The sequence below is a fragment of the Podarcis muralis genome, chromosome 5 (genome assembly GCF_964188315.1).
Source record: "Podarcis muralis chromosome 5, rPodMur119.hap1.1, whole genome shotgun sequence".
Taxonomy (NCBI): domain Eukaryota; kingdom Metazoa; phylum Chordata; class Lepidosauria; order Squamata; family Lacertidae; genus Podarcis; species Podarcis muralis.
This window is the reverse complement of record NC_135659.1, coordinates 24,854,416-24,880,740: the sequence shown is the minus strand read 5'-3', so window position 1 is coordinate 24,880,740 and position 26,325 is coordinate 24,854,416.

The window sequence follows — 26,325 nt, the reverse complement described above, 5'->3', positions numbered from 1 at the left end:
ATGCTCAGCAAGGGGAGTGACAGTTAATAATTGAAGAGATTAGGAGTTTCATAATGCAATGAGGAAAGTTCCTGGAGGAGCCTAAAGCCCAAGGGCCTGCGACAGAAAAGCACAAACACCTTATGGTAATTCTCATGCATTCTTTTGGGTAGCATACTGGCCATGATCCAAAGGCTTCCAGTACTTGTTAAGTATAGTGATTTAATTTACTGAAATTGGGAATACTGAAATTCATTACTGTGTGTTTAATTCTGGAACGTTCCCCAGTAACTCTCACCTGATTGGTTAGCTTTGGTCACATGACCAAAGTATCTTATTACATTCTCCATTTTGTTTTGTGTGCGAGTGACTTGGCCGTAATGGCTGCATCTCCATGAACACGGATGAAGAGACGATGTTAGTTAAGTCTCTCTCTAAATGCAATAGAGGAGAGGAGTGCTAATGTTTCTGTGTGAATGTATGTGGCAGAAAGAAGCACAGAAGTTGATGATCTCCCAAAGAAGCAGTAAGGAGAAGTCCGCTGGAAGGAGAAAGTGGAAACTACTCCGAAAGAATTGCATGGCCCAGCTGGGTATTTCACAGAAGGCTGAGTGCAAGTACTGAGAGAAAAACACAGTTTGTTTGAATGTTTAAGGAAGAAGCTGTAATCTTCAACTAAGCCCATGCTTGGATGAGCATGTGAATGTAAAGACTTTGCATATATTCTTCTTTATCTATATATTCTGCAAGCAAAAGCTTTCTGAATATCTTAACAAGTGTTTGGACATTCTTTTAATTTCAAGAAAAGAGCCAGCATTGCACATGATTTGGCTTCCCAACTACGATTTAGCTACTCTACCAACATTGTTCGCCTGGAGTTTTTCAACATCTGTGAGAACAGAGTTTTTCCTCAATTTAATTGAGTAGCTGTTACACATTCAGGATGCTCTGTGTCCAGGTAAGCCTTTGCATGTGTGAAAGGACAACAGAATCAGAGCTTTTGAAGCTCTCAGAAGGTTCTGACTGTTTAGCATCTCCTGGCTTTCCCAGTGATTATTTCTTTTTCACATTTTCGGATTTCTCACATAAGAAACTCCAGCAGCCCTGATGGTGTTAGTTTCTTTGGAAGAGGACCACCAGGGCACTGTATTGCCTTTGCAAAAATCTTCTTATTTACAAATGATTATCACAGGGTGCGTGATCAAGCACACAGGCAAGCGGATTCAGAGCAACACCACTCCTTTGAAATGGTTAGAGCCAGCTGTGTGTGTGTGTTTTTAGGTGCCTTTATTTCTACAGTGGTACCTCGGGTTACATACGCTTCAGGTTACAGACTCCGCTAACCCAGAAATATTACCTCGGGTTAAGAACTTTGCTTCAGGATGAGAACAGAAATCGTGCTCTGACGGCGCGGCAGCAGCAGGAGGCCCCCTTAGCTAAAGTGGTGCTTCAGGTTAAGAACAGTTTCAGGTTAAGAACAGACCTCCGGAACGAATTAAGTACTTAACCTGAGGTACCACTGTATTTATTTATATGTGGCATTACTCTTTATGTACAAAGTTGGTTCTTTTACTTCGTAGTTTACTTTTTGTTATGCCTTGTCCAGTATTATAAATCTTTTAAATGAAAGAATGAATAATACACTCTGCAAGCCAACTCCAAATCACAACAACCACTTGTAGTTCCAAGCAATCTATTTCAAACCTACAGGATATACAAAAGTGGCTTACCAGGTTGGGCAGAGCTGCGGCACTAGCTTTCTGGCAGGTGGAACTGTTATTTACCAGGAGAGGAAAGTGGTGTGGAGGGATGCGGGTGGCGCTGTGGGTTAAACCACAGAGCCTAGGACTTGCTGACCAGAAAGTCAGCAGTTCAAATCCCCGCGACGGGGTGAGCTCCCGTTGCTTGGTCCCTGCTCCTGCCAACCTAGCAATTCGAAAGCACATCAAAGTGCAAGTAGATAAATAGGTACCGCTCCGGTGGGAAGGTAAACGGCGTTTCCGTGCGCTGCTCTGGTTTGTCAGAAGCGGCTTAGTCATGCTGGCCACATGATCCGGAAGCTGTACGCCGGCTCCCTCGGCCAATAAAGCAAGATGAGTGCCGCAACCCCAGAGTCGGTCACGACTGGACCTAATGGTCAGGGGTCCCTTTACCTTTACCTTTAAAGTGGTGGGGAAGTTGGCATGGTGTAAACACACCAGACACCTGATCTGGCATTCCTGCCAATGCATTTGCACCTTGCCAACCTCCCCACCCCCTCGCCCCTTTCCCAGTGACCAGATTGCTGGGAAACTAGCGTAGGAGCTCTGCCACAGTTGGTGAGCTGCTTCTAATGTATTACAAGGGGAAATCTGTAGAATAGTGGAAACATCTTCCAAGGTATTGTCATGTTCACACTTGTAAGAATCTGTAACTTTGCATTGATGAAAATTAAGGGGATGAACTCACTGAAATTAAGCACTTTTCAGTCCCATTGATTCCAATGGGAGAATTAAGTACATGTTTAAATCTTTTCTGCTGAAATCAATGCAACTTAAAAGTGCTTAACCTTGGCTGAATCATGTCCTAATACATTTGCCAGAAACTGCTATGCAATGTTCCATTTAAATGTGCAATAAATCTCTCTCCCCCGCCCCTTAGCGTCCCAGTAAAATGAACTGCAATGAAAAAACCACAAATAAATTATGCATGTAATTACATTTTTATCTGGTCATCATAATTTAGCAAATAAGACTTGAAAATATCATCACGGGAAGAAAACACAAGTCAAAGTTCAAAACTCATTATCATTTTTCCAACCCTCAATTAAAATTAGCATTTGCTTTCCACATGCAGAACCCCTATATATATATCCTGTTTTGTCGATTTTTCCTTCTAGAAACACCTATCTTTGTTGATGCTTGAGTGGCTGGGTTTATTTGTGGGGGGAGGCCAAAGTAAGGAAGAGAATACTTATCTTTATTTAAAAGTTGTTGTATATTTCTACTTTAGGGCTTTCAGAAGCCTCCAATGTCAATATACCTTTCTGCTGATAAAATGGGATTTTGTTTACTAGACGTTTTTACAGCCAAGTAATAAAAACCTGAATATCAGGAGAGGCAGGCGCACATGCATTTAAACAGTGATATGTTCAAATGTTTGGCACTGGCATTCAGAAGCATATTTTATTGTGACACGGCAAAATGCCAGCCGTTACGACAGGTAGACTGTGTCAGGAAAGAGGAGTTGCATATTGGAAGGGAAAATGGGAAACTGTCCAGTTTGAGGCCAGGCTATCAGAGGCACGCCAGAATCGCAAGGAGGAGTTTGTTTTAGGGTTGTTGTTTTTTTGCATCATTTGCTGCAGGGTCTTTTAAAACTAGATTTGCAAGAGATTGAACCATCTGACATTGAGGCATCCCTTGGAAAGATGCTATGTACTAATACCCACTGTGAAATCTCTTGCCAGGGATAGTGAAGCATCCCAAGGGTAGAGGCTAAGTTCTGCCCTCCTTTTACTAGTGCCCGTCAGTATAATTCCATACAGGGCAAATTTTATACATGCCTATTCAAGTGCCCCCACTTTGCCTGAGTATGCTGGGAGTTCCATTAAACTCAAAGTTGCCCCCACTTTGAGTTTAATGAAACTCCCAATGAAGACATCCTGCTTATTTGAACTGAGCTGTAATGGGTAATGGGTAACGCATTCTGACACCTGTGTTGTAATGTATATCATAGTGTATTTGATGGGCAAAGTTTTCTCTCTGGTCAGGCGAAAGTCGGTTTAACTGTCATGCGGAGCTTTAACTGGTGGAGGTGAGTTAGAATTCTCAGTATGCAAAAGAAAGATAGAAGGTATGCATATTTTGATTGGTGGGTGCAGTTTTAGAATATTCAATTAGACAGTGTGATTGGCTGGGGCTGGAGTAGTTGGAATAAAAGTATGCATGTGGTTGGGTGCTTGCCATCAGTAAGTCAGTTTGAATTGTGAATTGCGGGTAATGGGTCTTTTGGTTTTGTGTCATGTGGGAATAGCAAGGCAGATCACATGCCTAAGAAAAGCTTTGGGACTTAGTGACATTGTCTTTGTGTTGCTACTGTCCATTTTCAAACTGAAACTTAGACTTTTCAGAGTTTTGAATGAGACACTGGGCTCTTCTTCTTTTTTTAAGATAATTTTTATTAACAGACCAATCAAATCAAATCAAATCACATTAATTCCAAATTACAAAGCCAAATTTTAAATTTTTGTTGGGGGTACCCATTTTTCAAGTTCCGAAAGGGATCCAATCATCTTGTTGCTGCTGCTTTAATGTCCACAAATCTGTCCAAATGATGTTCACAATTCTATCCAATCCTTTCTTGTTGTTTTCCACATCTCTTCTTGTTATTTTCATATATTTTTCCTTTCTCTTTGTGACCTCTGATAGTCTCCGCAAGCGAGTTGAAACAAATTGTAATCCTGTGTGGGTTTTTCCATTCATCCAAGAGTCATATTCAGACGGCTGCCGCTTTTCATCGCTTCCATAAAGAAAAACACTCTTACCGTCTACTCGTTAATCTTCAGAGGTCTGCCACTCCCTTTCTCAGTCTTCTGAGGAGGTTCTGCCAGGAATCCAATATGAAAACAAATCCATAGCTTCCTCCTCCTCAATCATCAATCTTTCGACAAAACCTGCCAACATGGCGACTCTCTTTTTATTGCTGCGTCATTCCAAAAGCCCTTGTTCTTTCCAGATCTCCATAAGCCAAACTTTTGGTTAATAATTCATTTCCACACAGTTTTTAATCATCCCGCTTAGGTCAGTTATGCGACGGTTCTTTCTTGGGGAGGGGTTATTGGGTAATCACGTAGAAGAAAAGAAAAAAAGTCCCCCCCATCCAGTCCCGTTCCGACATACCGACCCTTTGATGTATCTTCTTCATGATATATTCCTGTTAAATCCAACCCGTCACTCTACTTCACAGAGGTCACTTCAATTAGCAGTCTTCACTCCCGTTCTTCACTTGAAATATGTGCATTTGCTTCTCTCTAATTGTTTATTTCGAGCTCCTGCAGCCAGTTCGCGCGATCAGAGACAGCGTCCGGGAGAGCCGGCCCCCACGGGGGCTATGTGCCTAGTGCCTTCACCCCCTTCTTTTGAACTCGGGGGCGATTTATGGCAACAGCAGGCGAGGCAGTGTTTCCCCATTCCCTGGGGTAACAAGGGAGGCTGCATACTCCCATATCAGCCTCTTAATTACCCCGTGTGAGCCGGAGAGATGGTATTGTCGGCCATCTTCCAATGCACCCCTGGTGGCCCCCGGGACACTGGGCTCTTCAGAATGGTTTGGGAGCAATGACTGAAGTGTTTATGGGGTGGAGAAAGCAGTTGATCATGTTGTATGGGATCTATTCAACCTGACACTTTTCCACGCCAAGACAACAAGTGTGTGAGATGTTGTTTGCAGATGATGTAGTATTGACAGTGTACTCCAAGGAAACTCTACAGAGACTCATCAACCATTTTGCCCAAGTCTGCATGGAGTTTGGCCTTAGCATCAGCCAGATGAAGACTAACATCCTGGTCCATTATGTTGCCAAGGAGCTCTATGGGAAGCTGGCTTCAGGCACCAGAGTCATTGGCAGACTAACTCTGCATTACAAAGCTGTGGGAATCCCTTGCAGATGACTGCAGTGCTTGAAGACAATCAGTCAGGCTGTGTATCCACAGCAGTGACCAGAGGACGAATGATCACTGGGAGGAGGGCAGAAAGAGGAAATGCCATGGTACACCTGCAGCAGCACAACTGGACACCTTCATTTGCCCAGCTGCAACAAAACATGTCTCTGCCATATTCAGTCTCTACAACCACAGCAGACACTGTCACTCTCCAAAGGTTTAACTTCACCCTTGAAGGTGTATTCTTCCATTGCCTCCCAAGACAGACGGATGACAACCATAGCCTCATCCTGGCAAGTCTTTCTTGGACACATAACAGCATAAGTTAACATTAGAAGCTGTGTTTGCTTCAAATATCTTTAACAATGCTACAAATGCCTAACATCATGCAGTGGCTCTCAATTATTGCAGGCATGTCCTTTAAGAATAAATGCATCAGGCAGAAAAAACAACTGCCTTTTCAATGGGGGAAACAAATTATATTGGCATCTAATGCTGAGACCAAATTATAGCTAAGGAGTAAGAGGAAGAATTTTCCCAGTGGTGAAAAGCCACAATCATTGATAGATACCCATTGAAAATATGGACTGAGACAAAGAGGATTCAGACATATTATGGTTGCTGTGGAAACCTCTGGCTTTCAGACTGGAAGAATATGCCCAACAAGAGTAGGGAGGGACAAAAAGGTAAATTTTGGGTTCTCTCGCTTGCTTCCCCAGTCTTTCATTCAGTTGGCCTCATTTCCACATCAGCTTCTGGGGATGAGGATTAAAAGGCCACATGAATATTTGCATGCATTTCTGCGACATTTCTCCTAATATGTACAATTAGTATGCCTTCACAGCCTATAATTTTTTTTGCCAAACTAATGTCCATAATGCAGTGCCTTTTTGTATGTTGTTTTCACCGGTATATACCCTGTCTCCTAATACATACCTTTTAAAATGTGAAATGCATAGGAGTACAAATGGCAAATGATGGCTGGATTTTTATTCATGGATTAATTGAGGAAATACACTTTAGGTATTGCAACCCAAATGAATTCCTCCCCATCTTTAAAGGAGTGTCGGGCTGCTGTGCACACCACACCATCAAATCATGATGGTGGTATTCTCCAAAGAGCTGAGGGCTTGTGAATCGGGGTTGTGAATTTGTGGCCTTCCAGCTGTTGTCGGACTCTTCCATCCACCCAAGCCAGCATGTCTAGTGGGTAGGGATGCTGGTAATTGTAGTTCATCAACAGCTGGAAGGCCACATGTTCCTGGTGTATATGATCTATGTGTTCGTCTGTGAATAGACAAAACTTACGTTTACACAGTAGAGTTCGGATTTCTAACTGAGCACAAAAATCAGCTTGATGAGACTAAAGAAAATGTTTCATAGCAAAGGACACAAAAGACCCACAACTGTTTGAATGGCTCAGTTTTTTAAGCTGACAAATAGGCAATGGCACCTCCCATTTTGCGGAGGAAATCAATATGACGCCTCTAAGTAAAATCTGCAAGGAGAAAAAGAGTTCAGGCACCTTACAGGGTTGCCATTGTTTCTAGTTGCTGTAGCAGTTAATGAGTGAATCATCCCATTGTCATGAAGTTTGCAAGAAGTAGAAGGGATATGTCAAAGATAAAAGGGGAAAAGTAGTATGTGTGGCATGTTTACTATCTAGATTTCTCTTAACAGAAAGGGAGGCACCCTGTTGCTATGACTTCTTTGTATCCTGTCAAGCTAGACATACACGGCACATTATTTTCACACCACCAGTTTCTTGTCCAAAATGCACTGCAGCCCCCCCCCCCCGGCATTCAGAATGGAAAACCACACTGGACTTCTAATTAGATTGCCACTCGTTTCTGCAAGCACTAACTCGGAACCAGAAGTGATTGTCAAATGACCGCCACACAACTCTGAAAGTAATTGCTAGAGATTGGAACGGTGTCTTTCTTCTAGAAATCAAAAACTCGGCACAATATGACAGTGTGGGCCTTCTATCCCATTCTCATGTTCTAACCTGCATGTTTGAGGCCACTAGAAGTGCTTCACTTTAGTGGACTCTGAGGTCCAGCTCCAAAGGCCTTCTGGTGGTTCCCTCACTGTGAGAAGTGAAGTTACAGGGAACCAGACAAAAGGCCTTTTCGGTAGTGGCGCCCACCCTGTGGAATGCCCTCCCATCAGATGTCAAGGAGATAAACAACTATCTGACTTTTAGAAGACATCTGAAGGCAACTCTGTATAGGGAGGCTTTTAGTGTTTGGAGTTTTATTGTGTTATAATATTCCGTTGGGAGCCACCCAGAGTGGCTGGGGTAGCATATTATTATTATTATTAGGGCTTCCATAGGCATCAGGCTGGCCACTGTGAGAACAGGATGCTAGACTGGATTGGCCTTTGTCTTGATCCACCAGGGCTCTTATCTCCTTATGTTCAATGTGTCCATACTGTAAACAGGAACTTGAAAGAGCTGCTCATCATCTGATTTCTCTCCATTACCTGAAGGTCACTGGCACTAATAGGAAGAATCACAAATGGTCATGAGGACTGGTGGCAGCGTGGCTTCAATGGATGTTGGTTCCTCCTCTCTGGTGCTCAGCTTCCTCCTCCTCCTGCCACTGCCACTGACCAGGGACTGCTTCCTCTGTCTTTCCCTTACATGGCAGGAGGCGAAGGAGCTGTTGGCCACTGAAACTGTGTCATACTCTGCTCAATTCCACAAGTGGACTCTCTTCTTCCTCCTCCTGCCACCACCACCAGATGTGATGCTGGACAGAACACTGGTTGGTGAGAGGTAGAATGGGTGGTCCTTTCTGGACAGTGTGCTACAGCCTCTGCAGGCCAGGAAGGATCCTTGCAACAGACCCTCCAAGTTTCCCTATTTTAGAGAAACTACCCTGGTTTCTGATTTGATCCCAGAATGTGCCGCTGTTCCTTAGGATGTCCCTATTTTCATTGGAAAATTTTTGGAGAGTACAGTAGGAGGTCCCTGTTTTCATTGTGGAAATGTTGGAGGGTATGATGTTCTCCAACCCCTGAGCCGTCTGAAGGCAATCCTGTATAGGTAAGTTTTTTAAAATGTTTAATGTTTTATTATGCTTTTATATATGTTGGAAGCCTCCCAGAGTGGCTGGGGCGTCCCAGTAAAATGTATAGGGTATAGATACTGTAGTAAAAATATCATTATGGAATGGGATGTCCCTATTTTCATTGGAGAAATGTTGGAGGGTATGTTGCATATCCCTGAACCATAAAATCTGCAATCCTAGCTACATATTAACACAGAGTTTGAAATTTGGATTGAGACTCCCACTTCACAGCATCCTCATGTAAATCATGCTTGTGCAGCTCACATAGCTCCTGTATACTAACTACAGCACAGAGGAATTCTCCATTGGTAGAGCATGAAACTCTTAATCTCAGGCTAATGAGTTTGAGCCCTATGTTGGGTAAAAGATTCCTGCATTGCAGAGGAATGGACCAGATAATCCTCGTGGTCCCTTCCAACTATGATTCTATGATTAATTTTATGATTTGAATGGTACAAAAGTGTATGCCACAAATACTTGTTTATTAGTCACATGGCCACCAGGGGGCATTGCTTACTGGGATCAATATATATATATATATATATATATATATATATATATATATATATCCAGCATGGGTTAATATAGGAGTGTGTCAAGTTTCATATTTTAAGCACAAAGTACATTATTTTCGGCTGAACCTTCTCCTTTTACTTTCTTAATTGCATGATTCAGATTTGAACCCCAAGAATACATGAGGCTATTTCTCAAAGGTTGATTCCTGGCAATGCTTCTGAAATTGGGCACATAGCTCAATATCAGACCTTATTATGCTGCATATGTATAGAAGATACATTGGAGGAAGGACTTAATTAATTGACTTGCTAACATGCCCTTCTAAAAATAAATAAATACTTCAGAGGCCAATTTTAATTCTCATTAAGAAATACTATTATGACAAACAAGAAAAATTGATCATTTGTGGTAGCAGAGCAACAATTACAGTTTTTGGTTTCGACAAAATATGCCCTTTTTCTGTGCACCTTTGATCTGTTTTTAAAAATCCCCATTCAGTCCAAAGAGATCTAAGCAGTTTGACTGTGGGCAGGACAGCAGTGCAAATCACTAAGAATATTTTGGCATTCATCTATACCTGAAGATTTAAAGAATTCAGAGAATATATGATTTAATTGAAAACCAAGTTTCTCTGAACGATGCAGACAATAGGATTAGATAAAGGTGAAATCTGAGCTTTCTCCACCTCAAGTCTTAGTGTTGTAGGTTTTATGCTGCAAAAGCGTCTTAAGAGTGACAAAAATAAAAAGCCAGCTTACCTTAAGTAGGTTCTCTCCTGAATGACGCGCTTTCCTTGATAGATATATATTGCACACCGTCCCCTCCTGTTGCAGTGCTCATTTTTGACATCTTCTTTGAAGTCATTGGATATAAGGACACTACAGCCAAAAGCAAACTTTAATCCCTACAAAAGAAACTTATGGGGAAGTCAAAATGCAGTTGTGTATTGGTACAGTATTTAGTAGATAGAGACGGTGTAAATAAGATAAGGAAGACCGAAGAGAGGGCAAAATGGACAACTGAATAAGGCCAAGGATAAGAGGCAAGTTTCTGAAGTTTAGCCCAGTTGAGTCTTGATCAGTCAGGCCGGGCCTCTTGACAAAGTACTAAGGATTGTGGCAAAATTGTTTTGTCTTATGGGTGCGCCACATCCTGGCCACATTTTTTTTTTTGGGGGGGGGGGCGACAATATGCACTACTTTTCACTCCCTAATACTGGGGATAATAGCTTCATTGATGCACAGGAAACTGAGGTAGTGCTACGGAAACCTGCTAAAGGGCAGAAACTACAAGATGAAAGCAGCTGCAGGTTTCAGTTGTCTCTAAACTAATGCGCACGGTATGGGAAACGAGCAAGATGAATTGGAGCTCTTAATACAGGGTGACAAATATGACCTAATAGGCATTACTGAAACCTGGTAGGATGAGACTCCTAACTAGAATGTAGAAACTGAGGGATATAACCTCTGCAAAAGGAATAGACCAAACAGGAAGGGGGGAGATGTAGCATAATATGTGGGGAGATCCATGACTTGGAGCATGGAGGGCAGATTGAGAGTATATGGATAAAAACTGTAGGAGAGGGAAAGAACAGGGACCTTACTGTGGGTGTCTGCTATAGACTTTCAAGCCAGACTGTTGTTCAAAGTCTTTATAAACAACAAGGAAGAAGGAATTGAGGGGATGCTCATCAAATCTGCAGATGACATCAAACTGGTAGGGGTAGCTAATGCTGCAGAAGACAGAATGTAACAGGATGGAGAACTGGGCCCCAAGCAACAAAATGAATTTAAATAGGGACAAATTCCTTGGGCAGGAATGACCAGCTGCACAAATATAAAACAGAGGACACCTGGCTTGCCAGTAGTACATATGAAAAGGAAACATGAGTCAACAATGTGATGCAGCAGCAGAAAGAGGTAATGCTATTCAAGGCTGCATCAACAGAAGTACAGTGTTCAGATCAAGGGAAGTCATAGTACCACTCTATTCTGCCTTGGTTAGACCACATCTGGAGTACTGTGTCCAGTTCTGGCACCACAGTGTAAGAAGGATTTTGATAAGCTGGAACATGTGTAGAGGAGGGTGATCAAGATGATCAAGGATCTGGAAACCCAGCCTTATGAGGAACTGTTGAGGGACTTGCGTATGTTTAGCCTGGAAAAGAGAAAACTGGGAGGAGAAATGATAGCCATACTCAGATATCTAAAGAGCTCTCACATGGAAGAAGGAGCAAGCTTGTTTTCTCCTGCTCCGGGTAGGACCCGAACCAATGGATTCAAGTTACAAGGAAAAGAGATTCCAACTAAATATCAGGAAGAACTTTTTGACAGTGAGAGTTTGACAGTGGAATGGACTCCCCCAGGAAGCTGTGGACTCTCCTTACTTGGAGGTTTTTAAGCAAAGATTGGATGGTCATCTCTCATGAATGCCTTGGTTGAGATTCCAACATTAGAGGGGGTTAGACTAGATGACCCATGGGGTCCCTTTCAACTCTATGATACTTTCTCCTACACCAATGGCAGCTTTTTAAAAGTAACCGTTGTAGCCACATGCAAGGCTATATTTGTGAAAGGCCAACATTTGTGAGAGGCAACACCCTTTCTATTGTATTAGTGAAATACTCACTAGATTGATGTACGGTAAATATCGTTGAAGTCTAGCACACTCCTTCCTGAAAAACTAATGGCCCTAAGGGTAAGGTGTTTCCAAGGACAAAACTAACTTAGCCATAACAATCATGATGTTGATACTGAAAGAAAGCAGCCCAAATGAAGTCTGAAGTTTGCTTGAGACATTTCCCAGAGACCTCAAAAATATGCTGTTTGATTTTGAACTAAAAAGTAGTAATTTGCTGAGTTGTACATTGAGCCCTCCTGATATGGATGTTTCCATAAATATTGGGATTTCTAAAACACATTTTCATTTATTTTAATACTGGTGTGATTACTACACATTTGAACTATTGCTGTAGTTCGAGGAGCAGATTGATGTCCTACTGTGGCGTTTGACATAGACTGACTAAAATCACGTTCTTAAAAGCAATGCCCAAAACACAGGTTGTTTGACCTGCTGCAGCTGCAGTCTATAGACCCAGATTAGGAATGTTGCAGATGCAGATACAATTACTGTACATAAGGGCAGAATACAACCACAATATAACAGGCGGCAGCCGTCAGAAACCCATTTAAAAAAAAAAAAAAAAAAAAAATCTGCAAGGACAATCCATAGCAAATAAAATCAGATGTCATTTACCCAAGACAGTAAAGACAGCTGCTTTCTGATCTTCTCCGTCATGTCAGGAATCTTTGACACTGCCAATGACACGCCAGGAGTTTTATCTGCTAATGCAGGCATGAGGAACATGTCCCAACTTGAGGGCAACATTCCTTTCTGGGGAACCTTTTGAGGGCTACATGCCAATAGTGGGTGGACCAGAGACCAATGTGGGCAGAAGTAGCTAAATGTTATTTATGTTCCATAGGCTAGTTTCTAAACACACACACACACACACACACACACACACACACACACACCTCAGTATTCTCTACTGAGGCAAGCAAAATTTCTTATTGGAGTTCAAGGAAACATTCCAGTCAAGCAAAAACATTTTGGGTGTGAAGCAAGGCTGATGAAGAGACTAGGGAGACTACCAAGGGCCATACAGAGACATATGGGAGGCCATATTCCTACCTTGCAACTGCCCTAGAAAAACTGGGACATCCCGGTTTCCCCCTGTGAGATCACAGCAGCCATTTTGGATGCCGTGCTCTCACATGGTTTCAAGACGTGCACTCGCCCTGTAAGAAGAGCTGGAGGGGGGGTATGATCTCAAATGGTACCCAATAGTGGGGGTTTTGGGTGCTGTGCCCCCCAAAAGTGCATTTTCAGGGTTACAATCTCACACACAGGTCACATGACTCATGCAGGAATGTGGTCCTGGAAAATGGTTTCACCTGGAGGGTGTGCATATTCAGTCCTGAGGTTCCCCACTCTTGAGCTAATGGATGTATGCAGTAAAGAAGCCAAAAGGGGAGCAGTTTTGTTGTTGTTGTTGTTGTTGTTTAGTCGTTTAGTCGTGTCCGACTCTTCGCGACCCCATGGACCAGAGCACGCCAGGCACCCCTATCCTCCACTACTTCCCGCAGTTTGGTCAAACTCATGCTGGTAACCTCGAAAACACTATCCAACCATCTCGTCCTCTGTCGCCCCGTTCTCCTTGTGCCCTCCATCTTTCCCAGCATCAGTGTCTTCTCCAGGGAGTCCTCTCTTCTCATGAGGTGGCCAAAGTACTGGAGCCTCAGCTTCACGATCTGTCCCTCCAGTGAGCACTCAGGGCTGACCTCCCTAAGAATGAATGCGCTTGATCTTCCTGCAGTCCATGGGACTCTCAAGAGTCTTCTCCAGCACCACAATTCAAAAGCATCAATTCTTCGGCGATCAGCAGGGGAGCAGTTAGTTAGCTGTAAATCCCAGAAGGATATGACCCACACTTTCCACTCTTGTTGTGCTGAAACGGGCCCTTCAGTTTCTCATGTTTTCCCTTTGTGGAACGTGATTCCATTGTTTAGGGTTGGGGAGGATTCCACTCTGCTCTGTATTTTGGAGCAAACGATCGCATCCCTCCCCATCCCTGAGCCATCCACAGATTAGAATGCAAATCTTCAGGGTGAGATGCATGATCAACAACTGACGCACATTAACTGTGCTTATGAGGTGGTCAGAGGGCTGCCTCTTTCTTCCTTTCAAGATGTTAAGCTGCTTAGAGCAGCTCCATGGCCACCCAGTAAAAAATAAATCTCTTTCAAGATACACCAGAAAGTGACTGTATGCTGTGGTGTACAGTCCCATGTTGTTGTTGTTTAGTCGTGTCCACCTCTTCGTGACCCCCTGGACCAGAGCACGCCAGGCACTCCTGTCTTCCACTGCCTCCCGCAGTTTCGTCAAACTCATGCTGGTAGCTTCGAAGACACTGTCCAACCATCTCGTCCTCTGTCGTCCCCTTCTCCTTGTGCCCTCCATCTTTCCCAACATCAGGGTCTTTTCCAGGGAGTCTTCTCTTCTCATGAGGTGGCCAAAGTATTGGAGCCTCAGCTTCAGGATCTGTCCTTCCAGTGAGCACTCAGGGTTGATTTCCTTAAGAATGGATGCGTTTGATCTTCTTGCAGTCCATGGGACTCTGAAGAGTCTCCTCCAGCACCATAATTCAAAAGCATCAATTCTTCGGCGATCAGCCTTCTTTATGGTCCCATACCCTCCAATATTTCTCTAATGTGAATAGAGGAGTCCTATTCCACCACCATAACCACCACCGTAATTATACCCCACCAACTGGGTTGCCCCAGCGACTCTACGCAACTTCCAACATATATAAAAACATAAGAAAACATGCAACATTTTTAAAAAAAACTTCCCTTTAAAGGGATGCCTTCAGATGTCTTTTAAAGGTTATATAGTTACTTATTTCCTTGACTTGGGGGTCACATAACTATGCCCTCCAACATTTCTCCAATAAAAATAGGGATGTTCTAAGGAAAAGTGGGACTTTGCAGGATCAAATCAGAAACCAGGATGGCTTCTGTAAATTCGAGACTGTCCCTTGAAAATAGGGACACTTGGCGGGTCTGCAGTCTGTTCCTAGGAACTTTACAGATAACAAGATGGCTGTTCCCATTTACTTATGATGGCAGCCATATTTTCCCCAATACAATGTGTCTGGTAGTCTTAGTGGAGATATGGGGATATAGCCTTTTATGCTAAGAGAGCCTTTCCCTTCCTGTCTTTCAGTATTCTTCATGTTAAATGTTTCCAACTGGCAACACACACACCCTCCCTGGTGTGAGTGTTTGCACATAAGCAATCTGAACCCCCGAATAGGGCAAGTCCCTGTTTGAATAAATTATTCAACTGAACACAGGTTGGAGGAGAAAAGAGGGGGGGAAGTCGCCTGCTGCAGGCTTTCGTACAAGAGCACAGCAGACCTAACAGCTCAAATCAGAGTGAATACATAAAAATGTCAATACCTTTGCAGGGAGATTTTGACAACACTGCTCTTGGGAGGAGTGTGCAGCCTTCAAGGCCCACTCGGATTCTGCCGTTGCTGAATAAGTCTTCCCCACCACCTTCCAAGCTGGGCCACCTTCTTGATGAGGTGAAGAGCCCCGGAACAAGCCGACCCCAGTTCTTTATTTCATTTATTATTTACTTACCTAAAACATTTATACCCCACCTTTCCAAAAAGTTCAAGGCAGCTAACCATGAGAAAGGAATACAATACCTGGAGTTGTTGTTGCTGCTGTTTTTTGTTTGTTTCTTTGTTTGTTAAAAAGCCATTCAAAGCAATCAAGATACAGTGGTACCTCCGCTTACAGAAACTTCGGGATACGTAAGCGGCAAACCCGGAAGTATTTTTCTGGGTTTGTGCCGCATGTGCGTGCGCAAAAGGAGTCTCTTCAGTTACAAAGATCTTTTTTTAAAAAAAAAAAGATATTTATTAAAATTTTCAAAATATTACAAAATGAAAAAAAGAAAAAGAAAAAATACAAAATAAAAATAGTTAAAAAGCAATTCCATCCTTCCATCACTTATCTTTCATTTGCTTGTTTCCCGGACCTCCTCACACCTCCCTTTTTGTATTCCAGTTCAACTTGTTAGTTCAGCAAATCCTTTCCCTCTTTGCTTATCCTAGTCTTTAATCTTAAAATATTGTAACATCAAATTTTTACCTATTAATAATCCATTTTTTTCATATTCCTTATAGCATTATAGCTAAAAACCACTTAACTTTTTATCCAACATCATTCTAACATTCATTAATTTTACAATATTTCTGTAGTCTTTAAATTTCTTCCAATCTTCTTCCACCAACTCTTCTCCCTGGTCTCAGATTCTGCCGGTCATTTCTGCCAGTTCCATATAGTCCATCACCTTCATCTGCCATTCTTCCAGGGTGGGTAGATCTTGTGTCTTCCAATACTTTGCAATAAGTATTCTTGCTGCTGTTGTTGCATACATAAAGAAAGTTCTATCCTTCTTTGGCACCAATTGGCCGACCATGTTACAAAGATCTTCAGTTACAAAGATCTGTCCGGACCTCTGGAATGGATCCCGTCCACAACCAGAGGTACCACTGTATAGTTAAACACTATGCAACACTATGCAGTCATAAGGTGAAGTAGGGTGGAGGTGGTTTAATCATCAAATTCAAAGCCCTCATTGGCTTGAGCAATGTTGTGGAACTCTCCACTTTGACATTTGTTATGTAGTGGAAAACAATAACCAGGCAATAGGTAGCAAAGCAAGAAAAGGATTTATTCTTGTAAAGACTGATGTCTCATTCACCTCACGGTGCAGACAAGAGCCAGGTTAAAGCAGATACTTTTATAGTTCTCTACAAGCAGCCTGATAGCTGCGTCACTTATTCTAGCAGCCCCCATTTCACCCCATGGCAACTGTCCTCACCCCTCAACTTGTAGTAGTTATAAGTAACCTTACCTATGCATTCGGGGGACTTTCCATTACTCCTCTCTGCTCCCACTTAGTTTTCCCTAACTTCTTTTGTTCTTCTAACTTGTCATTAGCACAATCTACTTAACATCTAGCTCACCCGCAAGCTTGATCCCTTACCTTGTGGTTAAGCGAGTGTCCTGATGTTGCCTGGAACAAGGTGTTCAGAGATGCAACTGCTAGCAGCTTACAAGCAAACATTACTGCATTTCCTAGAAACAGGTCCTAAATTTAGCCTAAGGTGCTTTCTTAAAACGAGAAAAGAAACTATTGTTTCTGCTTTAGCTTATTTCTCTTGACAAGAGTGCCTCCACTTTGCAACACAATTCCAGCACAGCAGGCAGGGCAGAAGTGAGGGCTGGGAAACCATCTTGAGTTCTTCCATTTCCTTGCTGTTGTTGTTTTGTTGTTACCACTTCTACTGCCACCACCACATAACATATGGGCACCTTCTCCCCCCCCCCCCAGCACCTTCTAAAGATGGTCTTCTTTCAGCAAGCCGTCTAAATGAAGATCTTTATCCCAGTTGACATCTGCATCAGATTGGAACTGGTTTTATGTGTGCACTTTTGTGTATATGCGTATATATGTGTATGTATATGTGTGTGTATTGTGTTTTATATACAAGTGTGTGTGTAAATGTTAAACATATGCTGAGACTTCCGGAGGCGGCGCGAAACCGTGATGGCGGACCTCTTCGAGCTCTGAAGAGGGGCACCGCAGAAAAGGGTTGTTTCGCTACGGCGCAGCGGCAACCCATCAAGATAAACCACGGACAGAGTGAGTTCGTGGCCGTGGGACTCGGCGGGCACCTGGAGCGACCCCAAATTCGCAGAAGGGACCCCGTAAGGGGCTCCGGAGTGAAGGAGGGGGAGCGGTGCTGTGAGTTCATCGCTCTTTCTGCGGAGGCGAAGCCGCGCGGCTGTCACGGATGAGCGCTGACCTTTCTTCCAAAAATACCAGCCTGAAACTGCAAACCCGTGAGTAAGGATTTAAGATTTGTTGAAATAATTTGAAGAAATTCGGCTGAAACCAGGAGACGAGAAAGAGGAAGTCCGTCTTCCGGCACTGCTTTCAAGATCAAAGCAGACTGTTCAAAGAGCGGAAAGCGCTGCGAACAGGGAAGCCTTAAGGCTTTAAAGTGGGACTTTCGTGCACATTTGAACTCTATCTTTAAAGGAAAAATACAGCTAAAGATACAGTCAAAAATATCGTTTAAAAATTGACTTGGAGCGGTCTCCCAAGGGGTGAGGGAAGACTCTAACCCCAAATCTTTGGGTGGCCGGGTGAAGTTGCTTAACTGCGGAACTGTAACAAACTTCCAGATACTTTTGTAACTGAAGTGCAACTTTTGAGCTTACTTAGTTTGAATGGATACAATTGCAGGCACCTTGCTGGAACTTTGTTAAGTGTTTTAAAGTGCTCTGCAGGACTCTCTTCTTAGTGTTTTGGAACTAACTTGTTTTTAAAACTGTCTTCAAAAATGGAACAAAAGGGACTTTAATGGCGGAAAAGTTACCTTCTTCTTACTAAATTTTGGTGGCACTCCCCCTAGAGGATATTGGGATAACAAAGGCCTGGGAAAAGTTTTTTCTGTTTACCTTCTCTCTCCAGATTGTTTTTAAATTTGGGCTTGTCTTTCCCATGGGACTACAACATTTGACCTTGAACATTGACTGATGAGTGGCACAGGAAAGACAAGAGCAGCCAAAGCTAAGGAAGCTAAGGAAAAAGAAAAAGCGAAAAAGCAGGCACAGTGAAAAGCCTGAAAAATCTGAGGAGGAAGATATGGCATCAGGAGGATCAGAGGCAGTACTGAAACAAGTTTTGGAACAATTATCAGCATTAAACCAAAAAATTGATAATCAATCAATAAAAATTGACCAAGCTACATCCTCGATCCAAAAACTGACAGATCAGGTTTCCCAACATACCCAAGCAATTGAAAAATTGCAAGGAGCAACAGAAGAGAATCGTAAATTGGCAGGGGAAGCTGTTCAAATTGCAACAGCAGCTAAAAAAGAGGTTGAGGAAGTGAAAGCAGAAGTCAAGCCTCTGCACAAACAGGTAGGGGACCAACAAACCTACCTTTCCTTGGTGGAATTGAAAAATCGCCAGACCAACCTCAGGCTGAGGGCGGTGCCAGAAATCGAACAAGGAGATTTGATTGGATTTTTGACAACAGAGTTTTCAAAGTTTTGGGGCCTAAAAGAAGATAGTGACTTTAAAATAGTATCGGCTTTTCGATTGGGAAGATTGGTAAGAAAAGATAGATCAAGAGACTGCTTAATAGCTTTGAGATCAAGAGAAGAGAGAGACAAAATATTAGGCCTACATTTTAATAACTCAATTGAGATACAAGAGAAAAGGGTGGAAATTTACCGAGACATCCCTAAACAGTTATTGGATTTGAGAACCACCTATTCAGAATTGGCCAAGCTGTTGAGACTCAACACAATTCCTTATAGGTGGGAATTTCCACAAGGACTATCATTTACTTACAAACAGAAGAAGGTTAAAATAAGAACACCAGAGGACCTACAAAAGTTCCAGCACGACCACGGAGAAGATCTCCAAAAAGAAGCAGCAGCCCATTGGCCTCTACCTAAACCAGGACCCATTCTGCCAGCAGGCGGAGGGACGCCTATACCCTCGGAACCAGAGGAAAAAGAAGACACACCGCTCTAGGTGTAACAGAATAGTTCAGGATGTCTCTGCAGCTACTAAGTTGGAATATAAATGGTGGAAATTCCCCGGAGAAAAGAAGGAGGCTATTTCATATATTGAAGAAAGAGCAATTGGGCATTATTTGTTTACAAGAAACCCATGTAACCAGGCTCCACAGGAAAGTTTTGGTTAACAAAAGACTAGGCCAAGAGTTTATCTCTTCAGATAAGGTGAAGAAAAGAGGAGTGGTGATCTACGCTAAGGAGAGCCTGTCACCTAAATTTCTATTTAAAGATGAACATGGAAGAATTTTGGCAATTGAAATTCAGACTCAAGGAGAAAAAATATTGTTATTAGGAATTTATGCTCCAAATGACGGGAAATCGGAATTTTTCAAGAAGCTGCATGAGACTTTGTTGGACTATCTGGACTATGCTAACATCATAATGATGGGAGACATGAATGGAGTGGTGTCTACACATATGGATAAGTCTTACAACCAAAATTTAACATCAGACGGCAGACTGCCTAAAACTTTTTTTGAAATGACTGACAATCTGGATTTGATTGATATTTGGAGGACAAAGAACCCCCTAGGTAAAGAAGGCACTTTCTTCTCTGAGGCCCACCTGTCCTGGTCAAGGATCGACCAAATTTGGACCTCCAGGGGGCTGGCACCCAAGACCAAAAAGGTGGAAATCTGCCCAAAAACATGCTCCGACCACAACGCTCTGAAAATAGAACTCAGACTAACTCAACCCGGTTCCTTCAGATGGAGAATGAATGACACACTATTAAGAGATCAAGAGATCGTGAAGAAGGCCCAAAAAACACTAAAGGATTACTTTGAGATAAATCTGAACACTACAGTAGAAAAAAGAACAATCTGGGACGCAAGCAAAGCTGTTATGAGAGGGTTTCTGATACAACAGAATACAATTAAGAAGAAGCTCTGGAATGGAAAGAAAGATAAAATATTGGAGAAAATACGCCAGGGAGAGGAAAAATTGAGAACCAAACCAAAGTCAAAGGAACTGCTGAACCAGGAGATTGAAAGCAAAGATCTTTTGAATCAGCAAACAAATGCGGAAAGCTGCTAGCCTGGCAGCTGAAAAAAAGACAAAAGCTAAATACGATAACAAATCTAGAGATTGAAGGAAGGATGGTACAGAAACCAGAAGAAATTAGGAAGTGCTTCCACAGATATTTCAAAGAACTCTACACACAGGGGCCTCAGAAAGAATCTGAGATAGACCAATTTTTAAAGATAAATGGATTATCAAGAATAACTCAAGATAAAAGATCAATCTTGAACTCTATAATAACTACTCAGGAAATTGAAGGTGCCATTCAGAACATGCAACTAGGCAAATCTCCAGGCCCGGACGGGCTTACCTCCAAATACTACAAGACTTTGAAGGATTATTTGATACAACCTTTGTTGGAGGTATGCAACCAGATTTTGGATGGGAAGAGGGCACCAGAAACGTGGAAAGAAGCCTTCATCACATTGATACCTAAGACAGAATCTGAAAAGACTCAGCTCAAGAACTATCGCCCCATCTCACTCCTGAATGTGGATTACAAAATATTTGCAGACATTTTGGCAAGCAGACTTAAAAAAGTCTTAAATGAAGTAATTCACAAAGACCAAGCAGGCTTTCTCCCTGGTAGACATTTATATGAGAATACCAGAAACATCATTGATATCTTGGAACTTTTACAAACCAACATGAACACAAGGGCGGTGTTAATTTTTATTGATGCGGAGAAAGCATTTGACAACATATCTTGGAGGTTCATGAAGAAAAACTTGGAAGGGATGGGAGTGGGGCGGGGGTTTGAAAATGGGTTACGAGCAATTTATTCAGAGCAAAAGGCTAAATTAATAGTGAACAATGTGGTGACGGAGGAGTTTAAAATTGAAAAAGGGACACGACAAGGGTGCCCTCTATCCCCTCTTTTATTCATTTCAGTCCTGGAGGTGCTATTGAATATGATAAGGAAGGACCGGTTGGTACAAGGGATAGAGGTCGGAGTGAAACAATACAAATTGAAAGCCTTTGCAGATGATCTAGTTTTGACACTGCAGGAGCCAGAATCCAGTACAAAAAGAGCTCTTGAACTTATATCTGAGTTTGGTCGGGTGGCGGGATTTAAGTTGAACAAGCAAAAAACCAAGGTTTTGACCAAGAATTTGACACTTACAGAAACAGAGGGGTTTCAGAGAGAAACAGAACTGAATGTGGTAAAAAAAGTGAAATACCTAGGGATCTATTTGTCTTCCAAAAATTTGAATTTATTTAAGGACAACTATGAAAAATGTTGGTCGGAAGTTAAAAAGGATTTAGAAATTTGGTCAAGATTGAAACTTTCCTTGTTGGGAAGGATTGCAGCAATAAAAATGAATGTGTTGCCGAAAATGTTATTTTTGTTTCAAACCCTACAGATCGTGGACAGAGTGGAATGTTTTGGAAAATGGCAGAAGGATATATCTAGGTTTGTCTGGCAGGGCAAAAAGCCCCGAATAAAGTATAAAATATTAACAGATTCAAAAGAAAGAGGGGGGTTTGCCCTGCCGGACATGAGATTGTATTATGAAGCTGCAGCCTTCTGCTGGCTGAAAGATTGGTTTTTGCTAGAAAACACTGATGTCCTAGATCTGGAAGGTTTTGATAATGCTTTTGGTTGGCACGCATACCTATGGTATGACAAGGTTAAAGTTCACAAATTGTTTAAAAGCCATATTGTCAGAAAAGCAATTTTTGCAGTCTGGACGAAATACAAAGACTTATTAGAGAGTAAAACACCGAGGTGGGTGTCACCGGTGGAGGCCAAGGCTGGAAAAAGACCCAATATGGAGGCTTATTGGCCGAAATATTGGGAATTAATTGAAAAAATTGGAGACAGTTGGAAGTTGCAGAGCCAGGATAAACTAAAAAACAAGGTGCGAGATTGGTTACATTATGCTCAAATGCAAGAGGTTTTTAAAATGGATAAAAAAGTTGGTTTCCAGGAGGAGAAATCGAAACTAGAGACAGAATTGCTAGAACCAAAGACCAAGATTTTGTCTAGAATGTATAACTTGCTGCTTATGTGGAACACACAGGACGAGTTGGTTAAATCTGCTATGATAAAATGGGCACAGGATGTTGGACATAATATTATGTTTGAAGACTGGGAGAGGTTATGGAACACCGGAATGAAATTCACGGCATGCAGTGCCTTGAAGGAAAACATTATGAAAATGATATACCGGTGGTACATGACCCCAGTCAAGTTAGCTAAGATACATCACCTGTCTGACAATAAATGTTGGAAATGTAAGGAGGCAGAAGGTACATTTTATCATCTCTGGTGGACCTGCCCAAAAGTGAAGGCTTTCTGGGAAATGATTTATAATGAATTGAAAAAGGTATTTAGGTATACCTTCCCTAAGAAACCAGAGGCCTTCCTGCTGGGCATGGTGGACCAGAAAGTGCTAAAGAAAGACAGAACGTTGTTTATGTATGCTACTACAGCAGCAAGAATTCTCATTGCAAAGAACTGGAAGACACAAGATTTACCCACGCTGGAAGAATGGCAGACGCAGTTGATGGACTACATGGAATTAGCTGAACTGACCGGCAGAATCCGAGATTTGGATAAAGAAACAATTGAGGAGGACTGGAAAAAATTTAAAGACTATTTGCAAAAATACTACAAGCTGTATGAATCTTAAGATAGTGCATGATTAGGAAAAGTTATGCTTCTGCAATTATGATTAAGTAAATTGTAAAATAAGTGATAAAAGAGAAAAGGAGATAATTTGAATCGAACATGTTATGTTTATTTTAAAGGCATCGAATATGAGATACAATATATCGAATTTGGGTACATAACATTGGAAAGTTACAATAAGGCATGAAATAAGGTAACAAAATGCTGACATTGTTAATGTAAATAACGCAGAATCGGAAGGGGTGGGGAAGTCCAAGTTGTTTTTGTTTGTTTTTGTTGTTAAAAAAAGGGAAAATTTGTTTCTTGCAATTATGTTATTTGTTTGTAACCTATAAAATTATGGAAAGAAACGCAATAAAAAAAAAAATTATATAAATGTTAAACATATGCTTCTGTTGTTGTTTAGTCATTTAGACATGTCTGACTCTTCGTGACCCCATGGACCAGAGCACGCCAGGCACTCCTGTCTTCCACTGCCTCCCGCAGTTTGGTCAAACTCATGCTGGTAGCTTCAAGAACACCATCCAACCATCTCGTCCTCTGTCGTCCCCTTCTCCTTGCGCCCTCAATCTTTCCCAACATCAGGGACTTTTCCAGGGAGTCTTCTCTTCTCATGAGGTGGCCAAAGTATTGGAGCCTCAGCTTCACGATCTGTCCTTCCAGTGAGCACTTGGGGCTGATTTCCTTCAGAATGGGTAGGTTTGATCTTCTTGCAGTCCATGGGACTCTCAAGAGTCTCTATCACTATAATTCAAAAGCATCAATTCTTTGGCGATCAGCCTTCTTTATGGTCCAGCTCTCACTTCCATACATCACTACTGGGAAAACCATAGCTTTAACTATACAGACCTTTGTTGGCAAGGTGATGTCTCTGCTTTTTAAGATGCTGTCTAGGTTTGTCATTGCTTTTCTCCCAAGAAGCAGGTGTCTTTTAATTTTGTGACCGCTGTCCCCATCTGCAGTGATCATGGAGCCCAAGAAAGTAAAATCTCTCACTTCCTTCCATTTCTTCCCCTTCTATTTGCCAGGAGGTAATGGGACCAGTGGCTATGATCTTAGGTTTTTTGATGTTGAGCTTCAGACTATGGAAGAAATGGAAGAAAAAGGCTTAGACATGCTAAGAAGCATATCTAAATTTCTTCCTGGTTTAGATCTTGCCCATTTTGTGGTCCACCCTGGCACATTTCCCAATTGCACCCAGCGCACACTCTTATTTGCCATACAAATGCTAGACTTGCAACATTAGTTGGGCAAGGAGTACAGAAGCTTCAGTGAGGGACCTTACATCACATCTCTTCTCCAGTGTAGGAGTTCTGTCTCCATCTTTGAAGAGGAGTGTTTTTCCTTTCCTAGGATTCCCTCTTAGCAGACTACAGAAGTGTACTATAAATCACCATTACTTAAAAGAAGAAACCAGGCAATTTTCCAGTCACTGATAGTGATAATCTGAGGAGTCCCTCCCAGGTTTTTTTTCTGCCAAGAAAGGCTTCTAAAGCACTAAACATGTTAATACAAGACCAAATCAACAATTAGGCTTTGCTTAGCTGTGGGATTTAATTCAGGCAGAAAAGTAAACCAGCAGGCCCCAAGTCTATTAATATATTTCTGGCCTAACAACAGCCCAGCTTGTTCCATCTGCCACCAAGATCTAAAAATTAATGTCTTTTAATTAAAGAGGGGACTGCAGGTCAGTAAGTATTTCCTCCCATTGAAGAAGTTGCCAGTCCCCATGTGAGTTATTTAGACAAAGCATTGGGAGGGAGTCTAAGCTCATTCACATGAGAACAGACCCTGACTAAATTACGCCGGCACAGAATGAGGGATAGGTTTGGGAGATAAAGAGGCTAGCAAAAGTGGAACGCAATCATCTTCACTCAAACCCAATGAACATCTTTAAACAAGAAAAGGGGGCTGGTATATGAAATAAAGGAATAATAATGAGAAAACTCCCTATAGGCTCTGCCTTTTTTAAATGGGCTTCATCAGAAAAGTCTGGCTATCTAGATAACACAGTCCCATCCCAACTCGCTTCAGTATTATTTTATGAATCCGTCATGTCTCTAATGTCTAAATTAGCAGCATTTCAAACTTTACTTTCTAGTTACAGAATAGAATGCCAATTTTCTTCTTAAATTATTTATTCTTGCATAATGTACCATTAAGCCTGCGGAAAGTGCCCTTTGCCACTGTGAAATACGCTTTGAAATGATCTGACAAGAGACGGCTTGATTCTAGCCTTACACCTTCAGTAATGATCTCTGGGTGATATTTTTTTCTCTTTCTAAATGCCACAAAGCAGGTTCCTTTTGTAAAGTCTGTGACAGACTTGTAATAATTTTTCAGTTCATCACACTCACACAAATGGGTGGGGGGTATATTTTGAATAAAAGAAGTCAACTGACTGCACTAAAAAAACCCAGGTTCTTAAAATATAAACCATATGCTAGAAAATGAAAACATTAATGTGGGTATATGGCTAGTGTTTTCAGCTGATGTTTTACATTTTATAAATGCCATCGTGAAATTGAAGCTGTCCATCTAAGGCTGTTTCATCCATGGTTAACAGCATAATCTCATGGCCACTTCACTCAATACAGTCATCACAAAGATATATTTTGAAACTGCCTCCGGCCAGGGAAATTCAGATGTGGAAACCTGTTTCCAGGATTTCTGTCATTCATCTGGAACAATTATTGTGCTTGCCTTCAGAACAACCTTGGAAGATACCTCTGTGTTATTCTTACGGGGATGCAGAATAAGTTTGTAATTGGGTATGGCGGTGCTTCAGAAATGAACTGATCTGCATTCCTCTCAAAATTTCACCTTGGTTCCTAATGAACACCAGTATGCTATACATTCCAACCATTTTCCGATGAAAATAGGGACATCCTATTCAATTATCTGTCTGTCTGTCTGTCTGTCTGTCTGTCTGTCTGTCTATCCATCTATAACCCACCCATCTGACTAGGCAGCTTCCAACATATATAAAACATAATAAAACATTAAATATTAAAGAACATCACTATACAGGGCTGCCTTCAGATGTCTTCTAAAGGTTGTATAGTTACTTATCTCCTTGGCTTGGAGGTCACATAACTCCATACCGTTCAACATTTCTACCATGAAAATGGGGACATTCTAAGGATGTCTAAACCACAGAGCCTAGGGCTTGCCGATCAGAAGGTCAGCAGTTTGAATCCCTGCAACGGGGTGAGCTC